Here is a 21618-nt window from a genome sequence, read left to right on the forward strand (position 1 = left end):
TACTGACATGGTAACGGATGCTGCTGCTTCTCTCTCTTCTTCCTGCCTTTTCAGTTGAAATTGTAGAAGGCCTGGTTTATTTGCTGAGAGACCCTCTAATAATTCTTGTGTCATTTTGAACTCATTTTTATTTTTTATATTTATATATAAGCTAAAGTTACTTTTACTTTTTTTATTTTTAACTCATGATTAATGGTCTTGAGTTTTGTCCTCGTTCATTTTTATTGACTCAGGGTTAGGTCAGGTTAGGACAATTCTTGGTTTACGAACCCTGCCTTAGCCCAAAATGCACTAAGGCCCATATTTATACCTTTTTAGCGCCGCAATTGCGCCATTTGTGACGCAAAAGCGACGCAAACTTACTAAATACAATTGTATTTTGTAAGTTTGCGCCGCTTTTGCGTTAAAAAGCAGCGCAAATGCGGCGCAATAAAAGAATAAATATGGGCCTAATTGTTTTATTTATTACGGAGTCCTTTAACACAAAAAGACACTGATTTTGGGCCAATTATCAGTACCTTTCCACAACTCTGATGTCGTAGAAAAGCGCAGGCAAAGGGCAGATCATAAGGAAAGTACGGAATAGAATTATGTGCATGGATTGCAAGTGATACAGAGCCTAAACTTACCAGCTGTGCATAATAGAGTTATCTTAATGTGTAGCTCAAAGATCACATCTAGGGGCATATTTATACTCCGTTTGCGCCGAATTAGCGTCGTTTTTTTCGACGCAAATTCGGCGCAAAACTAACGCCATATTTATACTTTGGCGTTAGACGCGTCTAGCGCCAAAGTATGGGCAAATAGCGTCATTTTTTTGCGTGAACGCCTTCCTTGCGTTAATGAGATGCAAGGAAGGCGTTCCCGTCTAAAAAAATGACGGCGACGCAAATGCGTCGTATTTATACTCCCGGGCAAAAATCATGCCCGGGAGTGGTCGGGTCAAAAAACCCCGCATTTGCGCCACTTTTTAACGCCTGGGTCAGGGTAGGCGTTAAGGGGCCTGTGGGCTCAAAATGAGCCCACAGGTGCCCTCCCATGCCCCCAGGGACCCCCCCTGCCACCCTTGCCCACCCCAGGAGGACCCCCAAGGATGGAGGGACCCACCCCAGGGACATTCAGGTAAGTTCAGGTAAGTATAATTTTTTTATTTTTTTTGGTGGCATAGGGGGGCCTTATTTGTGCCCCCCTACATGCCACTATACCCAATGACCATGCCCAGGGGACATAAGTCCCCTGGGCATGGCCATTGGGCAAGGGGGCATGACTCCTGTCTTTACTAAGACAGGAGTCATTTAAATGGCGTCTGGGCGTTGAAAAAAATGGCGCAAATCGGGTTGAGGCGATTTTTTTGCCTCAACCTGACTTGCCCCATTTTAAGACGCCCTAACGCCATTTTCCCCCTACGCCGGCGCTGCCTGGTCTACGTGGTTTTTTTCCACGCACACCAGGCAGCGCCGGTCTGCTAGCGCCGGCTAACGCCATTCCATAAATACGGCGCCTGCATGGCGCTTCAGAATGGCGTTAGACGGCGCTAAATTTTTTGACGCTAAACTGCGTTAGCGCAGTTTAGCGTCAAAAAGTATAAATATGGGCCCTAGTAATTAACAGCAGCTCTCTGAACAGAAATGTGGAAGCCAGCATTCCTGCAGAAATGTAAGAGATTCAATTTATCTGCTGTATGTTCTACATTTTACTGCAGTGCATTTTATTGTATCATCAATGATGTCACTTAACACTTCATAGGCAGGGTCAAAAGCAGTGGCTGCTGGGGGCGTAAGTTATGGTTACTTTTTGTAACCATAACTGGCGATTTCAGTGGTTTTTACATTGTCTTTTGTAACCATAACTACACTTTAAATGTAGTGCTGTCAGCGAATTTCAAAGTTTTTTAACATACTTTAAGCTGGAGCTAACCATCACTTTATTTTAATCTTTGTGTTTTTCTGTTGTGAAAATATGTGTATATTAAAAAATAGAGAATACCTCGGTTTTCCGATGTAGAATATGAATTAAGTTAAAGAAGCCTACAACAAAATATACTCAACTGGATCGTTGTTTACTGTCGCGAGCTAAGATAACGCACAGTCCACCAGGGTGTGATTGCCTACAGCTAAGGGCGCCTAAAAGGCTGCCAGGATCCGGTTGATAGGCTCAGTACACATATTAAATGGACAGGGAGACTTATGATGCTGTATGAAACATAAGAGGCAATGGGAGGCTTCTACCTGTAGGCCAAGACTACTGGTGATGCAACTCTAACCATCTCCACACAAAGGCTACCGGTGGAAGAAGAGCGACATGTTTAAGGTATACCAAACTGCTGCAGCTTCTTACCCCACTGTCATTTATCCTGACTTGGAGCATCGCCATCTGCATAAATCATATGCAAGGAGTGTGCGGCATACAAATAGCGTGTGCCTTAGACTCTGAGAGTCTGATGCCTGCTTTGTATAACTGCCTTTCATCATTTATCAAGTTTTATATACCTGTACTTGAATGAATTAAGGATGTGTTTTATTACTTTCCCTATTTATTTATAACTTTTATTATACATATTTATTACTAAATGTGCTATTATTTGATACTTTTATGGCTTGTTGAAAGTCGAATAAAGTCTGTTTGATGATGAACTGCCTTTGGATGGTCTTAAATTTGACAGTGATTGGCATTGTGTAGCACTGTGCTCATTGCGTCTTGCCTGGCTGTAGAGAAGAGGGCGGGGCCTCACTGCTGCCTATCATATGCCATAAGTACCGTTGAGGAACAAACGCTATATTTTACCACTGGTACCAGTAGATCACAGGAGAAGGATTGCTTTCTGGCTTTGCTCTATGTCAGCGCCTACAGCCCAGGTTGTATGTGATATAATGCTCAACATTTGAGGGTTGCTATACTAGGTAGTGATACAAAGATATTTTGTGACTGAAGAAAATTGAGTTGTTGCCTCACCCCAGGACATGAAACTGCAGTTTCTATGCTGCTCGTCACTCCTCGCGATTCTGAAAATATACTTTATCAACTTTGCATGCACCTCACTGTGCCCCTCCCCATGGGTCTGTACATTGTACCTCATGTTTGCAAGGATTTTTTTCAGGGAAGAGAATTTCGAGACACAAGTGAACATTTGCTTTCTCACCAACTAACATTAGTGTGTAATAACACTATTGAGATGAAAATTCATCCAGTCAGGGATGCTTAAAAAAGACAGTTTTTTTGTTATCGTGGGCATACCTTGGATTATCCAGTCATCTTATTCGGTTTTCTTTGTCTAAACAAAATGAAAGCAATCCATATGCATGTAAGTACAGTGTATTGGTGTCATTCATATAAACAATAAAGTCATAACCCTGGGTTTTACCGGTGCTGTAAGAGTTAAACAGTCTTGTATAAAATCCACACACTTTAGAGTGAGCCTGTGAGCTGTCAACTAAATGTAAACAAAGCATTCCTGCAGACAGCATTCCTCACTACATCTCTAAAATCTGCATCTACCCTCAATATTGCAGCAACCTTTGTTGGCCAGGCAAACGTGTGTGGCGCAGGAGAGCAATGGTACCAAGGACAAGGACATCCCAAAGGGAGCTGATACTCGGGGTCATAATTATTGCCAAGTGATGCAACGCAGCAAATCACCTAGCTGCGGGGGAAAAGGCAGGAATGCGCCATAAAAATACGGTTTGGCAGCCTAGCACCAGCACAGGCCCCCAGGCATGGTGCAATGGTGCCTCCGTTGTAAACAGGAGTGCAAAATAATCCCCTGAGGCTTATTTCTCTTTCTACGTGTGCTGCAGAATGCAGTACACATAGCAAGTAACAAGGAGAAATAGATACATTTCTTATTGTTACGACTCAGCTGGAGAGGCAGAGTTTTTAGGAGCATTCCCAGGTCTACCGTTTCTGCTAAATCTGAAAATGCGTCATAATACATGAATACTGTGTGGGAACATCCACACAACACCCATGGAATTCCTCCCTGGGGCAGAGTAACGAAATGCAGTGATTTACGCTGCTTTGCATTACTCCCTATTTATGAAGCCACTCAGGGCCAATTAAGGTGGCCTGTGTGGCTTCATAAATCACATTTTGGGCTTGCGTCAAGAATGATGCAACAGGGCTCATATATATGCCCCTTGGTATGATGGGTAGAAATATTTGTTGCACAGTAAGACTATAGAAGCAGCTTTTTCATTGTTAACAGAATGTACATCTTACTGACAGTCCATACATTTCAAGGTAGCTGGAAGCAAACGTGTCACTAACCAAGTCTGACCCTTTTTGTAATTGTAGACAAGTAGAATATACAAATAATACAAAATCGATACGTCAACTGTGCCCAGGTGTCTACCTACAGCGTTCACACTTGTTTTTGTCAATGAAGTTGCTAAACAGATACAATGGGTTGCTGTCAAAGTCCTATATGAGGAACACTCACATAGCATGAGCAGTACCATCTCATGCATTGACAACTTCCATAAGTTAGCTTGAATAATTTTCCCTAGGAGCACTGCCAGAGCAGAAGGATGATGTAGCGGGCTTTTTCGTGGCCATTTGATTGTGTCATAAAGTAATTTTCTTTGTGTTTTATGCTCCTGACAACGTGCTAAAGTCTAGCACCTGATGGGAAACATGTAAAGGTATGACCCATGTGGGAAGTGTCTTTTTTGGTTGCTAGTGCTCGACCAGAGTGGTGCTTTCATCCTGACTTTGATTGCTACCCCTAACCATGTAATGCAGAAAAGAGGGCTTAGGAATAGAAATTATGCACTTTACATTAGTTAATTGTTCTTTCTGGTCGGAAGGATGTATATGATAAATGTGGATTGTGTGGGAAATGCTGCGATGTAGTGCGTGATGAGTAGTGGAATGCATTCCTTGTCCCACTGTGGTCGTGTAGCTGTGCTTAAGCCGAGAAAGGATTAAAGTGCTGTGAGAGATTTCTGCACATGTGGACTCCACCATCCTAGAGACGCTTTTCGTTTTATTTCTTGGTTTGGTTGAATGGCAGAGGAATGCAGATTTATCAATTCAATTGAACTGTCAATCTAGGACAATTGCTCTGTAATTGACAATGTGCTTTGTGAATTTTGAATGGCATCTCTAAAACTTTGCTTGTGTCAAGTCATATGCTGAGTAAATAACTCCACTGCTGCTCCTGGGTAGGTCCAAGCTATATAAATATATAAAATGAAATAAATTACGAGTCATTGAAACATGAGGAACATTTTTTCATTCAAGAGTGGCATTTGTTTATTAGAACACGAAGGGTGAGGCCTTTCATATGAGATTAGGAGGGCCCCCACCCAGGACTAGTATAGGGTTCACAGACCATTTTAGATCTGCCTTGACATTGCAGTTGTCTGTAAAGCCTATTGTTACCAGGTCTTTAAACAAGCATTTTCAATGCAACAGGTCTCGCATTTGTTCGAGTTAGAGCTATTAGCATTGTAAAGCAAAAAAAGAACGCAGCGCGATCGCGCTATGTAAAATGCAGCGCAATCGCGCTGCGTGTAAAATAAACAGATAAAGTAGTCCGGACTCCAGGCTAAAAACCTCGAGCCTCGTATGTTTTTGGTACTTTACCAGTGCTGTGTAGGTGGGCTAAACACCGGAAAAGGCATGACTTATGCATGCCTTTCACAAATGAAAGCAAGCGGATTTTAAAAGGCAACAAATCAATGTAAGTGACTGACGTGGCATGGGTGTGGTTTAAAGCCCAAAGAGAGATTACAGAATGGACGGAGCACTTTGTGCTCGCCCATAAAAACAGAGTTGGCTATGGCTCTTCCCAGGCGAGTAGTTCTCTTCCACTTTATGGTATGAACTGTTTGATGTCATTCCGCCGCTAATGGGGTGCATACATTGCAATGCATGAGGGAAGGTTTTCTATAAAAGTATTCTGAATCTTCACACATTAAATACTTTATGTCACAGATTCATTGCATACAGGAAGCACTCACTTTTTGTTTTGTATTTTTTACTGTAGCAGGCTTTTTAAATACTTTAGTTAGGACTCTAACGCAAGCCAGACCTATTGGTTTTGCCAGTTCTTTATTTTTAATGGACATTACAATCACAATATTATAGCAATCATCTTTGTTTTAGATATGGCACTTAAAAATACACACAGGCAGGATAATTTGTTGTAATATTTTATAACTTACCACCAATTAAAGATCTTTTGCAGTATTTTTTTAAGATGATATATTTTTACGGTGATATAGTTGAAACTCAGAGCAAAAACTGGAAAAAAGGTTCGAACTGAATTCTGCTTAGAAATTCATTTCTCAGACGTATTCAAGCGTCAAAAACCAAACTTCCCTCAACTCTCCAATTGCTAGCACAAAAGAAAAGAGGATGTTCTTTGCAAAAAATAAAGGGCCAGATTTAATAGAAATTTGGCAGCGTCGCGCACCATCACTTAAAAAAAAAAAAGACTTTATTTGGTATGAAATAATTCAACCCTTAGATTACATAGACAACAATAAATAGACCATAATATCAATAAAACAATAAAATAACAGTAATCATAATATTAAAAATTAATAAAACCTCGTTACCAAGGATAATAGTCTTAAAATTTCTTTAAAAAACTCTACATTACTACGCCAAGTAATGGCTCCCCTCAAGAACAATCCAAAACCCCCTCCACACCAATGCATTTGAAGCCATTTGCAGCCACATAAAAGCAGGACGATATTGCACAAAACCCTTTGGCCTTAGCAGGGGTAATAAAAAACGACTTCTAAAAGGTGCATAAAAGACACAGAATAATGTAAAATGGGACAAGGTCTGATAGATTTTTCACCATACTGGCCTAACGGAAAACAGAGATTACTTCTAATGATCCCCAAGTGAAATTGAGTGATGAGAGTCCTTTCCCTCATATCATTTATCGCTAAGAGATAGGACTCAGAACCCGCTCCCATCTTTAACATAACAAAATCCCTGACCAATTGTTTCCCTAGTTCCTTCCCCTGTCTTTCAGCCCCCCGGATTCTTAAAAAATTCTCCTTAACCCAATTTTTATCACGGCTAGTCAGACCCTCAGGAGTGTCAAACAAGTCTGGCCGCCCCAAATCCTGTGCTACCTTTCTTATATACGTCAGCCAGGGAATATATTTTACATTATCACAGGCCAAACAGTCCCTTAAGATCTCTCTATTAAAAGTGGCAAATTCATTACTCCAAATCGAAATCCATAACAAGAGGGGAGCCAACTGAATAGTGTCTTGTACACACTCAAGATCTAGTTCTAGATGCAGGCAAAAACCAGAGGTATTTTGACCAACACCCAATAGCCTTCTACAGAAACGATTTTCTTCAACAATGGGCGCTCGGGTGTTCATATACCCCCAGAGTGCTGCACCATACAACAGGACAGGGAGACATTTTCGCCTGTAGATTTCAAGCAGAGGCTTAATAAGTTTACTTCCTACTCTTACAGCAAAATCAAAAGTGGAACCAACTGAGGCATGGAAGAGCATACTCCTTCTGGCAATACAGGGTTTCCATGAACCTTTATCATCAAAGATCACCCCTAAATATGGGAATTCATTGACCCTGCTAATAATTTGATCATCAACCTTTAGCTCCCCCACCCTACTTAAAGGTCTACCACATACCATAAAATGCGATTTCTTATAATTGATCTCTAGACCCAAGCCTGACATGTATGAGGCATAAGATCTAACTACTTTACGGAGGCCATTCATGGTGCGGGCCATAAGGACCGCATCATTTGCATACGTCAACACAGGGACATTAGTGTCATTCACCTTAGGGACATCCCTACAGTGTTCCACCAAAAAATCAGACAATCCATTTGTATATAAAAGGAACAGAGTGGGGGCCAACACACACCCCTGGCGAACGTCCTTTGTGAGCTTAAAAGCCTCTGAACATTCCCCATTTATCCCCACCCTCACATTAGCAACCGATTCTGATTGGAGGTACCGGAGCAGCTCTACAATATTAGGATCCATCCCTAACTGACTTATCCTTTCCCACAATATGGACCGATTTACCTTGTCAAAGGCACAACTAAAGGATAAAGGGTGCCCTTCCTGGCTTGCGGATATTTCCCAGTCATCATCAGAAGATTAAGGCACTGTTCACGCGTGCCAAGACCTTCCCTAAAACCGTACTAGTCCCGGCTCAAAATTTCCTTTTCTGCCATCCAAGCCTCAATACGCCTTAAGATGATCTGTCCCAAAATCTTCACAGAAGAGTCAAGTAGGGAAATGGGGCGATAAGACTTAGGGTCATTCGATCCCCCTTTTTAAAAACTGGGATAATACAAGCCCTTTTCCAAGAGGCAGGAATTCCCACAGTAACTGCCGCATTAAGAACATTTAAGAGAACAGGTGCCCATAGCTGAGGACAAGATTTGTACAAATCCATGGGGATGGAATCCGGGCCCAGGGCTTTATTACTAGCGCTACCCTGGAGTGCATCAATAACTTCCTGGAGCGAAAACCTGATCGCTAGATTGGGAATCACAACACACTCTTTTTCCCAATTACTTCTTAGGGGGATTCCCTCAAAGATTCTACAGAAATAATTTACCCAAGCCTCCGGGGCAATATTACAGCCCAAACCCTCAGATGTCTCTGTTGCAAAAGAACCTCTATTCACCACCTTCCAAAACAAACCAGGATCCTTCAGGACTGTAGCGAGCGCCAACTCTTACCAGGCCTTTTCTTTAATTTTTTCTTTACTCTCCCTCAAAGCCATTTTATACTTAATCCTTGCTGCTTTCACCGCGGGCCTATCTCTGGGGTATTCCTTGAGGGCCGTTTTCATATTTGCCCTAGCATCGTAACAGGCCTTATCAAACCACCCACCTCTGCGCTTGTTGGGACGACTATCTATTGAAAATAAACAGTCTCTAACTACTATGTTTACTTCAGCTATTGCATCCATCACTTCCTTAGGGCTCGGCGTCTCTCTCCCATCGCTTTCAATACGCAGGGATGCTCCGTATTTACTAGAATAGAGTGCACCCCTGTGTTTCGTCCTGTGGCAGCACTAGATATGCTGCATGCGCCAACGCAGCAACCCTTGCACCATAGGGCAAGGATGTCTGCATTGAGGGGGAGATTGTTTTTGTGCAGGAAGGAACACCTTCCTGCACAAAAACAATCTTGTATGGTGACTTGCTCTTTCTATGTGTGCTGCAAAATGCAGGACACATAGAAAGAGTAAAAAACAAGGAGAAATGAAAGCATTTCTCCTCGTTGTGCTATGTTAATGCCACCCCTGGGGTGGTGTTAGATTTTGGCTCTGCGTCAGGTTTACGAAAACTCATAAATCTGAGGCAGCGTCAAAGTGTAATGGGTGTTGCTGTGGCACTCCTACAGCAACACCCATTACTCGCCCCTACCACGCAAATAGCGGAGTGTGAAGGGGACGTATTTACAAGGTGGCGTTAAGCCACAAAATGTGGCTTAATTCCACCTTGTGAGTATGGTGCAGTGCATTGCGGCACCGGAGCGTTGTTAAAAGTGATACTGTGGTGGCGCTAGGGGCTCCTAAATATGACCCATCATCCTTTTAAAGAGCACCATAGGTATTTAAAAAGATGACTAGCATAGTGGGGAAATGAATCCTGCGTTAAAAAGGAGGCAACCATTACTGGACAACAAAAATTGTTTCTGGGTTGAAGAGGAATATTTCTTTTATCAGATTAATCTCTACTTGTTTTAAAGAACGTCCTTACACATACTTTAACATAAATAAGGCATTTTCAGTTTGCGCATTTGTATTGCAGTATTGGTTTCCAGTTTGCTACCTTATTGTGCAGGTTGGTAGGCCCACCACAGCCAGAGCGCTGTTACCTGGAACATCAGATGCACATTAAGTTATGACTCCATTTTACCATATCTCACCAAAAATCCAGAGTGGGGAAACAAGTTGAAGACAACATCGTTTTTAAGTCCTTCCTTGGGGTTTCATGGTAGTCAGAGATGCTGCAATTTTAGGGGCAGATTTATGGAAAGTGGTGCTGCACCAAGTGCAGCACCACTTTCCCTGTGCCCCTTAGCACCCCCTACCACCACCACGTGTGCACCGTATTTTAAAATACGGTGCACCATGGTGCAGGGTAGGGGGCAATAGCGTAATTTCTCATGACGCTGTTGATGTACTCTGCAGGAGTAGCGCCAAAATATTGGCGCTACTCTCGCAGGGTACATAGGGCCCCATTCTAAAGAATGGAAGCCCCCTTTTAATGCCTGCTCTTGAGCAGGTGTTAAAGGTGCTGTAAAAAATGGCACAAGGAATTCTCATAGAATTCCTGATGCCATTTTTCCGGCTCCCCTAATGGGGGAACGCCCCCTTTGCATACATTATGCCTGGCACAGACATAAAGTAGCGCAAAGGGTTACAGAGTGGCGCAATGCATGCATTGCGCCACTCTGTAAATACGGTGTGGGGTTTCGCCCTCGTCGGGCCACATTCACATAAAAAATAATTACGTCAGTGTAGCACAAGCTGGCAATAGGGCATTATAAATATGCTCCTACGTTCTTGTACAGCAAGGAAAGGTCTCCGCCCAAAACTCCTCAAGGGGATATACCTGAGAAATCTCCTAGCATCCTTTAAAGAAGATTGTCTAATTATGGGGTGGACTTGTTATACCATCAAAAGAACTTTGGAGGCAGAGACCTTGGCAATTGATTACCAATAGAAAGATCTCCTACAACCTGAAGGATGAAATGGACAGATCTGTGAAACTGTGGGACCCTGTCCTTCAATATCTAAACAAAGCCAATAGAGACTTTACATGCCCAACAAAATTACGAGCACTAGGCCAATTAGACCTGGATTGTTGATACAGTCATCAAACTAAATATCAGGCTTTTGCTGATCTCAAGAGATACAATCAAGCAATACAATCAAGTGACACCACAATGCCCGCAATAGGATACAAGTTCACCCAAGGGGGGCAGGAGGTAGGGGTGGGTGGGCATTGTGTTATTGTTTATGGGTGGGTATTTTAAGTTAAAGCACCAACAAAATACTATTGAAACTTAACAAAATTGTCTAACGAAAATCTACCACCACCCTCACCCACCATCCAAGGAGTACAGTACATTCTGCTACCATCTGGCTGTAGAAATCCCTATAGAGATAGTTGAAAGCAAGCAACTGTCACACTTACAACAAATAGAATTGCTTGTATTACTAAATATCAAGATGAAGAATATATACAGGCAAGAATATTAAGGACAGAATGTTGAGGGACAGAATATCGAAAGGTAAGTGCATATAGGGAAGTATATATTTACCAGTCCTAACTCCAGATTTATGTATCTTGAAGATATGTGTACCGCGTAGGCACATATATGTGGAGATAGATACGGACCTACTTGTCATATTTTTTTAATGTGCTTTGTCCTAGATATTTAGGGGCATATTTATACGCTGTTTGCACTGAATTAGCGTCATTTATTTTACTCTAATTCGGTGCAAAACTAACTCCTTATTTATACTTTGGAGCTAGACCCTTCTAGCGCCAAATTTATGGAGTTAAAGTCATTTTTTGGAAGTGGAAACCTACCTTGCCTTAATGAGATGCAAGGTAGGTGTTCCCATGCAAAAAATGACACTATGGCCTTAACGCCATATTTATACTCCCATGCAAAAATGGTGCACGGGAGGGAGGAGGGGTCAAAAAATGGTGCAAAGCTTGTTTGCCCCATTTGTTAACGCCTGGGTCAGTGCAGGCGTTAGGGGACCTGTGGGCCTATTTCCATAATGGAACACCATGGAATAAGCCCACAGGTGCCCTCCCCAGGCCCTAGGGGCACCCCCCCCACACCAGAGAGACTGCAGAGGATGGGGTCCTCATCCCAGGTAAGTACAGGTAAGTTTTGCATTTTATTTTTAAATGTGCCATAGGGGGCCCTGAAATGGCCCCCCCTACATGGCACTGGGTGCAATGGCCATGCCCGCGGGACCCTGATCCCCTGTGCTGGCCATTGGGGTGGTGGGCATGACTCCTGTGTTTTCCAAGAAAGGAGCCATGTGGTATGGATGGTTTTGCCTCGGAAAATGACTCTAGGCAGGTTAGAGTAATTTTTCTTTACTCTAACCCGCCTAACGTCATTTTTTGGTGCAAAACCCCCTTCTTCCATACTGCCAGCACCACCCTGCTAACGTGATCTTTTTTTTTTTACGCTAGCCTACTCTTTGCACCGGCTTGCACCATTCCATAAATATGGTCCCCGTCTGGTGCTCAGAAATGGTGCAGGCTGGTGCTAATGCAGTTTTCCACCAAAAAGTATAACTCAGGGCCTTAGTACCATTCATATTCTGACTTTGACATTTAGCATGCACACCAATGAATTGCAGCAGTCCACTCTCCTTGTTATGATTGGACTCACAAGCTGTCTCGGACATTGGGATTGTAAGCCCTATGAAATTCTCTTCCGCCCAACAATCTTCCACACTTGAAGCATGCATTTCTTCCCTGCCACCACCAGTTCACTGAGTCACAATGCCATGCAAACGACCAACGAGAAGATAGAATAAAAAAAAAAGGCCATTTGAAGCAGTTGCACAAGCATTTTTAAGATTCGGCAACTACTCCAGAACCCCTAGTGATATACCCCTTCTCTTATCTGGTGACAGACATCACGCTAGTCTTCTCCAACTTGCCAATATATTTTCAAGTATAAACCCAATGGGCCTCCCTTCGCTTACAGTGCATTAAGCTTCAGAGTTAATACACGTATTTTTCATCAAGTGACGTTCACTAATGCAGGCAAATAGGAGGTGGAGGGCAGGCAGTGGTGAGGCAATAGGTAGACCCTGATAAAACAGCAGTAACACACTGGAGAAACAGCAGGGAGACACTGATGGGTTCTTGGGGGCAAACTCCCATGAAAAAGCGGATTGGCCCTGGTGAGAGAGCAGGCTGATCCAGGTGAGACAGTCAGCAGAGATTGTCGAGACCACAAACACATGTTCTCAAAGCATTAGACGCTCATGGAATGGCAGTCTGATTCTGGTGAAGCGGCAGGCAGACCCTAATGAGACAACAGGCAGGCACTAATTCTCCAGCAGGCAGATTCTGTTTATACAGCAGCAAGATTCTAGTGAGACAGTACACGTACAGTGATGAGACAACATTCAGCTGCTTTGCAGACTGTAGGCAAGTAGAGGACTGTCCTGCATTGCTGGGAACCTTGGCTGTCAACACCCAAATTAGGTAAAGTGCTGAATTCAGCTATGCAGAAAGTGCTAGGATATCAAGTAACAGTATATTCACTCTTACATGAATGATGAATTTAAAATGTGACCTCCAAATCACAAGAGATGCTTCTGTCTATAATTACAGCAGCAGTTTAATGAATCTTGTAGAAACGTATAGCTTTCAAACTTAACATTTGAACAAGGGTGCTGCATACAGTTGTTTTGTGATGATACAGTGCTCGTTTGAATACAACGTGTTTAGAATCAGAAAACACGAAGTCACGTTTAAAATATATAGGGAAATGTATATTTTGGTTTGGAAAACACTGTGATTTCGAAGGGATCCTCATGAGGAAAAAGGCAAGGTCACTTGGAGCAGCAACCCACTATGGCTTCTTGGAATTGATATCCAGAGCAAATCACTCTCATTGCTCATTAAAAAAAAAAAAAAATGGAGGTGGAATCTAACACCTTTGACATTGTGGCACCGCTGTCAACTAAAAGGCCATTGGATCCAGAGTCTATGCACATGGTACTACCTCAGGCGAGGAACTCGAAAGACAGCAAGATCAAATGCAGAGTTGACAGTCACTAATAAGACAGCGGACATTGAGACACCGATGACACAGAAGGAAGGCTCTGGTGAGACAGTGAGAAGACCCTAATGCGATAATAGGAGAGAAATCATGAGATTATAGACAGTAGTAAGGCAAAGGCAGTCATATTGAGAAAGCAGGTGGACTCTGATAAGACAATGGCAAAGAAGGCAAACACTGGAGAGAAAGACTCTATTGAGGCAAACTGCTAATACTGATGAGAGCATGCAGAGCACCTGAGAATTAAGATGCAAACCCTGGGGTGCCAGAGATTAGGCATTAGTGAGACAGCTTGCTAGCTCCAGTGGACCTCAGGCTGACACTAGTGAGACAGAATCCCAAAACTAGTGGGACAGCAGGGTGATACAAGTGAGACAAAAAGCAGCTACTGGTGAGAATGCACACAGTTCACACAGACCCTGTTAAGACAGCAGGAAAATGAATGACTAGTGGTGGGCGAACCAACAAATTAACAGGGAGAGCCGAGCCAGCTATCTGGCTCGACTCTACGAGCCTGTGTACAAGCCAACATCGGAACTGTTTCACATGTAAAGCATGCAACAAACATCACATAAAGTATTCAAATTTCTAAAGAACACATTTCTTTAACATGTGACAGTGTTGACATGAATACGTTAGTAACATTAAAGGTTCATTGAGCAGCATGAAGAAAAAGGGGGATTGATGAAACAAAATATTTACCTTAGATCACACATTTTGTTTAAGCAGCGAAGCTGGGATTAATCCTAGGATTTCTGGTTTCACTTTGTACAAATCTCCCACTGATTGAGCATCTATTTGTCTCTCATTTTTACCTCATATATTAATGCTTTGTGCTCAAGCGTAGAGGTGACAATCAGAAACCACACGAAAGCTCATATAATTTTGGGCACGAGGTTCCAAGAAGACCTCGACCTGGGCCAGAGCCCACCACCAAGTGGCTCTTCCACCTCTACTAATGATGCAGCATGAAGACCAGTGCTTAATTTGTTAATAAAAACGTACTGGTGCTGAAAACTCTCTTCTTAAACATGCGGCTGCTGCAATGAAATGTGAGAACATAGAATACTGAGGCAGCGTAATCCCGAAGGCATCTTGGGCCTCTTCAATGCATTTAAAGCCACTCCTTGCCCCTTCAGCTCACTCCAGCAGCTTTCTGCTTTCTCCCATTGTGACGCTTTTTCTTTTTTCTCTTCCTCCGTCTTTCACATATGTGTCTTTGCTCACAGCAAATGTTTGGGGCAGAAGAATAGGTGCCAGCCCTCAAAAATAAGTGCCGGTGCTCAGCACCGGAAACAACAAGCACAATTAAGCACTGATGAAGACACAAGTAAAACAAAAGGAAGACACTAGTGAGACAGCAGGAAGAGTGGTGAGACAGAGGACAGACACTGTGGAGACGGTATGCAACCTCTAGTGAGACAACAAGATTGCACCAGTGAGAAAGCAAAAGCAAATAGATTTTAGCAATAAAGGCTCAGAAGCTACACAGACGGCTTTAGTGAGACAACATTTGTATACTGATGAGAGAGGCAGTAGACAACTTAAAGTAGTCATCTAAAAGTGACATCGGCAAAGTTTCTGATGGAGCCTAGAGCCTGGCCCTCTCTGTCACACTTCTTTTTGTTGTGTGTGACTGATCATATGCCTCAAAAGCCTGCGCCTCACAGGCTCTGGCCTCATGATTTAAACGCTCAGCAAGCCTTCTGCAATTTGAAGTTGAGTTTCCAAACTAACTGCTTTAAATGCCTGCTTTGCTATCTTTGATATAGATTTGTAAGTACTCTGTGTGTTCAGCTTTTCCAGTTTTTACTGCTTCGGGGTTTTCAGATAAAGAAAGAGTTGCTCTCAGCTCCTTCATGGTACATTTGGACAAATGATAAAACAAGAATTGCATAAGATTAGATGTAGTCTGCCCGTGAGCTGAAAGAACAAACAGTGCCTTATCACCAAGGACAGGACAGGGCAAGGTTTTGCACATTTTATAGAAAGGCGGCCTGTATTTTATTCTGACATTGTAAAATAGCACGAGGAAACGCAATTCCAGCACCAATACTATCAGTCAAGTCTTTTCCTTCCATTTCTGGACATATGAACTGCAGGTCAGGGACTCGGCGGAAACAGTACAGACTGCAGATATCCGGGTTTATAATTGGCTGAGGACCATTTACATTTTCTGTAGTAAGAGGTGACTATGAATAACACTGAAGTAAGCGGTGTTACATGTGTGCATTGTACAGTAACTCATAAAGGGCTTGATCTACTACCCCCATTCGTAAACCAGGGATATGCAATTTGCAGTGTGCTTTATGCATTTTGCATAGAATACATTTTTCCTGTGATTAAAACCCTTTCCCTATGCCCACCGTGTTTGAGGACTGTTCGGTCCCAGTGACACCATGGAAGGAGAGTTTCTGCAGGAGTAAATCTCTGTCCGTTTCCCGGGTGGGATGAGCTGTCCATATTAGGGTATTTTTTTGTACTCAACAACTTTGACTCCTGTGTCCTTACAAATTGGATATGAGGATGTCATCCAGGGATACCAAGGTAGACCGGCTACCAATACATGCGTAAGAGACACATCAGAGTATATTGCCAACAACTACAAAAGCTATGCAGCCGTTGTCATTGGCCAAGTACTTGTCACTCAGCCATGAGTGGAGCAAGAGGCAGAACATACTAAGCACTTGAGAAGGTTAGACACGGGCAGAACAGAAAGTGTATAGGTAGAGCCGAGCCGGAGCCCAGCGAGGAGTCTAGCATGGCTCTCAGAGTCAGAGCATGAGTCGAGCTATTTGCCATGTAAATCATGTAGCAAGTAAAATGATGATAAAGCATTCGAGATTCAAAAGTGCTTCCGATAAAATCGTGTAATCGTTTCACTTTAGTATATTAGATTATTTCACTGCATTGAGCGCTATTTATTAGAAGTGGTAGTTTCTGACCATTATCTGAGATACACTCATGAACTGGCCCGCCCCACCACCCTGCTAAAGAAGCCATGTGTGAAGCAAGTGACGTCGGCTATTATGTGCTGTCCCCATGTAACTTACATTGTTGTTATAGATGGTGCAAATATAGGGGCAGATTTATGGAAAATAGCGCTGCACAGAGTGCAGCGCCACGTTCTCTGCGATCCTTAGCTCCCTCCTACCGCCACCATGTGTGTACTGTATTTAAAATACGGCGCACCATGGTGCAGGGTAGGGGGCAACAACATGATTCAATGTGACGCTATTGATGTACTCTGCAGGAGTAACACCAAAATGTTGGCGCTACTCCTGCAGAGTACATAGGGGCCCATTCTAAATAATGGATGCCCCCTTTTAACGCCTGCCCTAAGCAGGCGTTAAAAGTGCCGTAAAAAATGGCGCAAGGAATTCTCATAGATATCCTTGCGCCATTCTACCCCTCCTTAACGGGGGAACGCCCCCTTTGCATACATTATGCCTGGAGCAGGCATAATGTAGCGCAAAGGGTTACAGAATGGCGCAATACATGCCCAGGGATTTCGGCCTCGTTGGGCCACATTAATGTAAAAAATATTGACACTAATGTGGCTCAAGGTGGCGTAGGGGATTATAAATATGTCCCCTAGTCTATTAAAGCATTTACAACAGACGTTCAGCGGGCGTCCTCAAATTATCTGAACGCACACTCAAGTGGTATTACCGAGGACAAGGAAGCACCTTGGTTGACATTGTAGAGCACCAACCCTGGGTTTCTAGACAGAGCTTTGGGCACTGGCACCCATTGTTTTACAAAGTAAGCACTGGGTGCACACCTTTATTTAGGCAGTGAAGTTCACTGTTCGTTTTCAGCCAAACTTCTACTAATTTTTGTGGAAGAGAAGGGAATGGTATTCCTGTGCAGAGCATTGATTCTAAAGGCAGTGTTGAGTGCTGCGAAAGTACATAATACACTTTGAAAAATCAATAGCATAACTTACCTTTCCAAGCACTTTCACACCATTCCAAGGCCTCTATTTTATCAGCATTTGTAAATCCCCCCACACTCCCTCACCTCCTATTAGGTGGGTCTCTCGAGTCTCGAGCCTCGAGCCTCCTCTGCTGAAGGACGGTGTGCGACCTAAACATTTTGTGGTGCTGATGCACATTTGGTCTCATTCAACAGCAGCAGACCTTTAACACAGTCGGACTGACTACTTTTCAGCTCTGTCCCTGAGCGCGCTTGAGATTGTGAAAAGCAGCATGACCTGTCTTTGGCAATGCTGCTGGAACAATTTTCATTGTTGGGGGGGGGGGGGTGGGGGGAGTTCAGCCATCAATATTACATCAATGAACTCATAGGGATTGTGAAAAATCCAAGGATCACACAAAGGACAGGTGTTGCAAATAAGCCATGCCTATTGCATCGAGTGGTAAGGGTGGTATGTAGCTGGTGTTGCATTTTGGGACATGCTATCAAAAATATAGGAGAAAGTGGCACATCGGTCCCCATGCACCACTTCTCTTGCGTCACCCTTGCCCCTCCTAACGATATCATGGTTGTACTGTATCGTCACCATAGCAGTCGTTACCACAACAGTGTCAGAACTTTTGACGCTGTTGTTGCGCTTTGCTGCACTAGCGTCAAAAATGTTTATGCTAGTGCAGCAAAGCACAGGGAGGTCCAATGATTTTAATGGGTGTGTTATTTTAACATCTGCCTTGAGCAGGTGTTAAAAATTACAGAAAAAATGGTGCAGTAAAATCTAGTACATTTCACTGCAGCATTTTTTTGTGCCTCCTGTGTCCGAATACCCCCTTGCATACATTATGCATGGCGCAGGCATAATGTAGTGCAAAGGGTTGCAAAGTGGTGCAATGCATGCATTGCACCGCTTTGTAAATCTGGCACGGTGGGTAGGCTACCTTAGCGCCTCTGCAGCATAAACAAAAATGACTCTAAGGTGGCGCTATGGCAGCGCAAGGTGCATATAAATAATCCATATACTATTAAAAATTGTGTGGCCTTGCACTGACATTTGCAGACAGAACATTTTCCATTTAAATGACCACTAAATTTGCACATACAACTGGTGAAATTATACAGGTTAGAAATGTTAGTGTGTGGAAATTGTGTTTCCACAAATAATTTTTATTTGCACATCACGAAGTAAAATGTATTGGTTTGTTTCGATTTTATGAATAGTTCTAAACTTGTGCTTTCCTAGCTGGTGATTTTGACATATTTGTGCAATCCATTCACATGTATTTAAGTTGTGTGTGTTAGGAAAAAACGACATCCTGCAGCCTTTCATGTCAGCCCAGGAAGATTGTCACATAGTTTACCTTAAAACATCTTCTCACTTTTGGAGTCAGTTGAAAAAAGTAAACACTAGTATCCTTTTAAAAAGGATATGCAGTAATTAGTCAAGACTTGTCTGATGTTTGCCCTGTCTTTGAACAAAGAGCAAATGTGACAAGATCATAACAAATTTTAAAGTCACCTTTAATTTTCACTCGCTTTAGAAATTCCAGCATGGTTATTTTGGGGGTGCTGTAGCACCCCCAGCGCCCCTAGTACCAGTGCCTATGACCTTGGTAAAAATTTAGGCCCAGATTTATGGTGGCCTAGCATAATTCCAGCGCCACATTAGCGTCATTTTTTTATGCTAATGTGGTGTTGGAAAGGCAAAAACACCACACCATATTTACAAAGTGGTGCAGTGCTTGTATTGCGCCCCTTTGTAACCCCTTACACAAAATTATGCCTGTGCCAGGCATAATTTATGCAAGGGGGCGTTTCGGCGCTAGGGGGCTGTAAAAATGGCACAAAGGAATCTATGAAATTCCTTTGCGCCATTTTTACTGGCATTTTTTTACATCTGCTAAGTGTAGGTGTTAAAAAGAGGCTCCCATTGTGTTCAATGTGCCTCTGAGTACTTTGCAGGATTAGTGTCAACATTTTTAACGCTAGTCCTGCAAAGTGCCGGGCTAGCGTACATTTTTTTAACACTAGTCCCCCTGACTATCTCCATGGTGCACCATATATTAACTACGGCGCACACATGGTGGAGTTGGGGGGGAGGGGCGCTAAGGGACGCAAGAAAAGTGTCACTGCACTAAGTGCAGCGCAAGAAAAGTGGTTCTGCACTAGGTGCAGTGTCACTTTTCATAAATCTGGGCCCTAGCCTTTGTGATGTACTGCATGAGGCACCAAATTTAATTTACCACCTTAGCATGCCCCTCCAAATATAGTTGTTGGGCCTTAATGACTCTGCCGACCCCCATTCGAGGTCTTCCAGGCGTGATGCCAATTGTAAGTGCTGTGTCTTACAATTGTGCCAGGCCCTTGGGTTGCATCCTACGCCAGATGAACCTGATTAAACAGTCTTCACGTACAATGAACCATCCAGATACAAAACTGGATACTGGTTTTACACTTATACTCCGCCAACAAACCATTTGAAGAGTGTAATACGGTCTGACACCAGCTGGCCTAATAGCTTGATTATTTTGAGGGAAAGTATAATGTTAAGCTGTTCTATGAGAAACGAAGCTGGTAAAATGATTCAATACCGCCACCTAGAGCAAAAGCTGAATTATTTACTGCCTGAATCCGAAAAAGTGAGGACTGTAAAGGTGGGCTAAATCTGATTGCATAGTTAGAGCTGTTTAGGCCCTAGTGACGCGTTGCATGGTAGTGGAGTGATTTATCCACGTGGTCAAATCGCATGTAAGTTTACTATTTCTGTGCGGTAAATTTACTCCAATACCAGGCACAATTATTTGTAAGATTCATAGAAACTGCTGTGTAGGATCATTTTTTTCCGACCGTAAAACGTACCGGAATTCACGGTTGTTTGGGGTTTACCCACACACATTTACGACCCGCTGATAGTATTGCCACCTTTTCCCGAGAAAAATACCAACCGTTGGTTCACGTTTTAGCATTTTGCAAAGGCCTGAACATGATTTTAAGTAGGTCTTCATTTGAAATCTTCTGAATTTGCTTTTTAACATGGCTTTTCTGTCTTTGTTTATTATAGGTAAGGGGCCAAATAGGGCAGCTGTAGAACACTTTTTAATGTGTTTTTCCCTTATGTATACGGTTTAAAGTATGTAGTAAAAGGAGGAAAAATCTCGTCTTTAGACGATTTTCCTAAATTTTGTTTCGGCCAGAACATTAAAATACCAGTCATGCTGATATAAAACCGGCAGGTGGCAAGCCTACCCACAGGAGGCCAATGCATGTGGGATTGGTACATGAGTTGGTTGTGAGGGAGGTGGGAGGGTAGAGTAGGAAAGGGAAGGGAAAGTTTTTTCTAAGAGGCAGAACCATCTTATGCTTTTCCTTGTTGAAATAAAAAGCAGAATGAGGTCTGGCTACTACTACTAAAGCCAAATCCTTATGCAATTTTCCGGCTGTTTTTTTCCAGCCTGAATAATCATGTTTTTTTCTCCCAACACCTGGTAAAACCGGGTGAGCTATAAACAAAATAACTTATTTTCAGTTGGTGCAAAATGAACGCAATAGATGTGCTAATTTTGCTCTGCTTAGGATACAATGAGAGTCCTAGACAGGTGAGGTAGACTCAGCTTACTGTCAGTTGACAGAGGAGTTGACCAAGAGTGACAGACTCTGGGAATCCAGTATTCAATGATTGCTCTGTTAACGTTTTTTTTCCCCAAGGGTCTCCCATGATGAGAGCTCAATTGGTTACTTAATTATTTAGTGGGCAAGGAGCCTTCTTAGGCACATTACGTCGATTGTCCTTAAATAATCATGCCTTTTTCTGAAGGGCACTGAGACCTGGTGAGAGGCTGATGCACAGTCACTCAGAGCTCCAGTCTCCTTCGGCACAGTAAAAGTAACA

The 21618-nt window shown here is 42.9% G+C and overlaps 1 protein-coding gene across 2 annotated transcripts in view; it reads left to right on the forward strand.

The window, feature by feature from the left end:
* The window catches only part of PDE7B (phosphodiesterase 7B), an 891171-nt gene that overhangs the window by 817055 nt on the left and 52498 nt on the right, over positions 1–21618 (forward strand). The window lies entirely within an intron of this gene.

The sequence above is a fragment of the Pleurodeles waltl genome, chromosome 5 (assembly GCF_031143425.1).
Source record: "Pleurodeles waltl isolate 20211129_DDA chromosome 5, aPleWal1.hap1.20221129, whole genome shotgun sequence".
NCBI classification, from domain to species: domain Eukaryota; kingdom Metazoa; phylum Chordata; class Amphibia; order Caudata; family Salamandridae; genus Pleurodeles; species Pleurodeles waltl.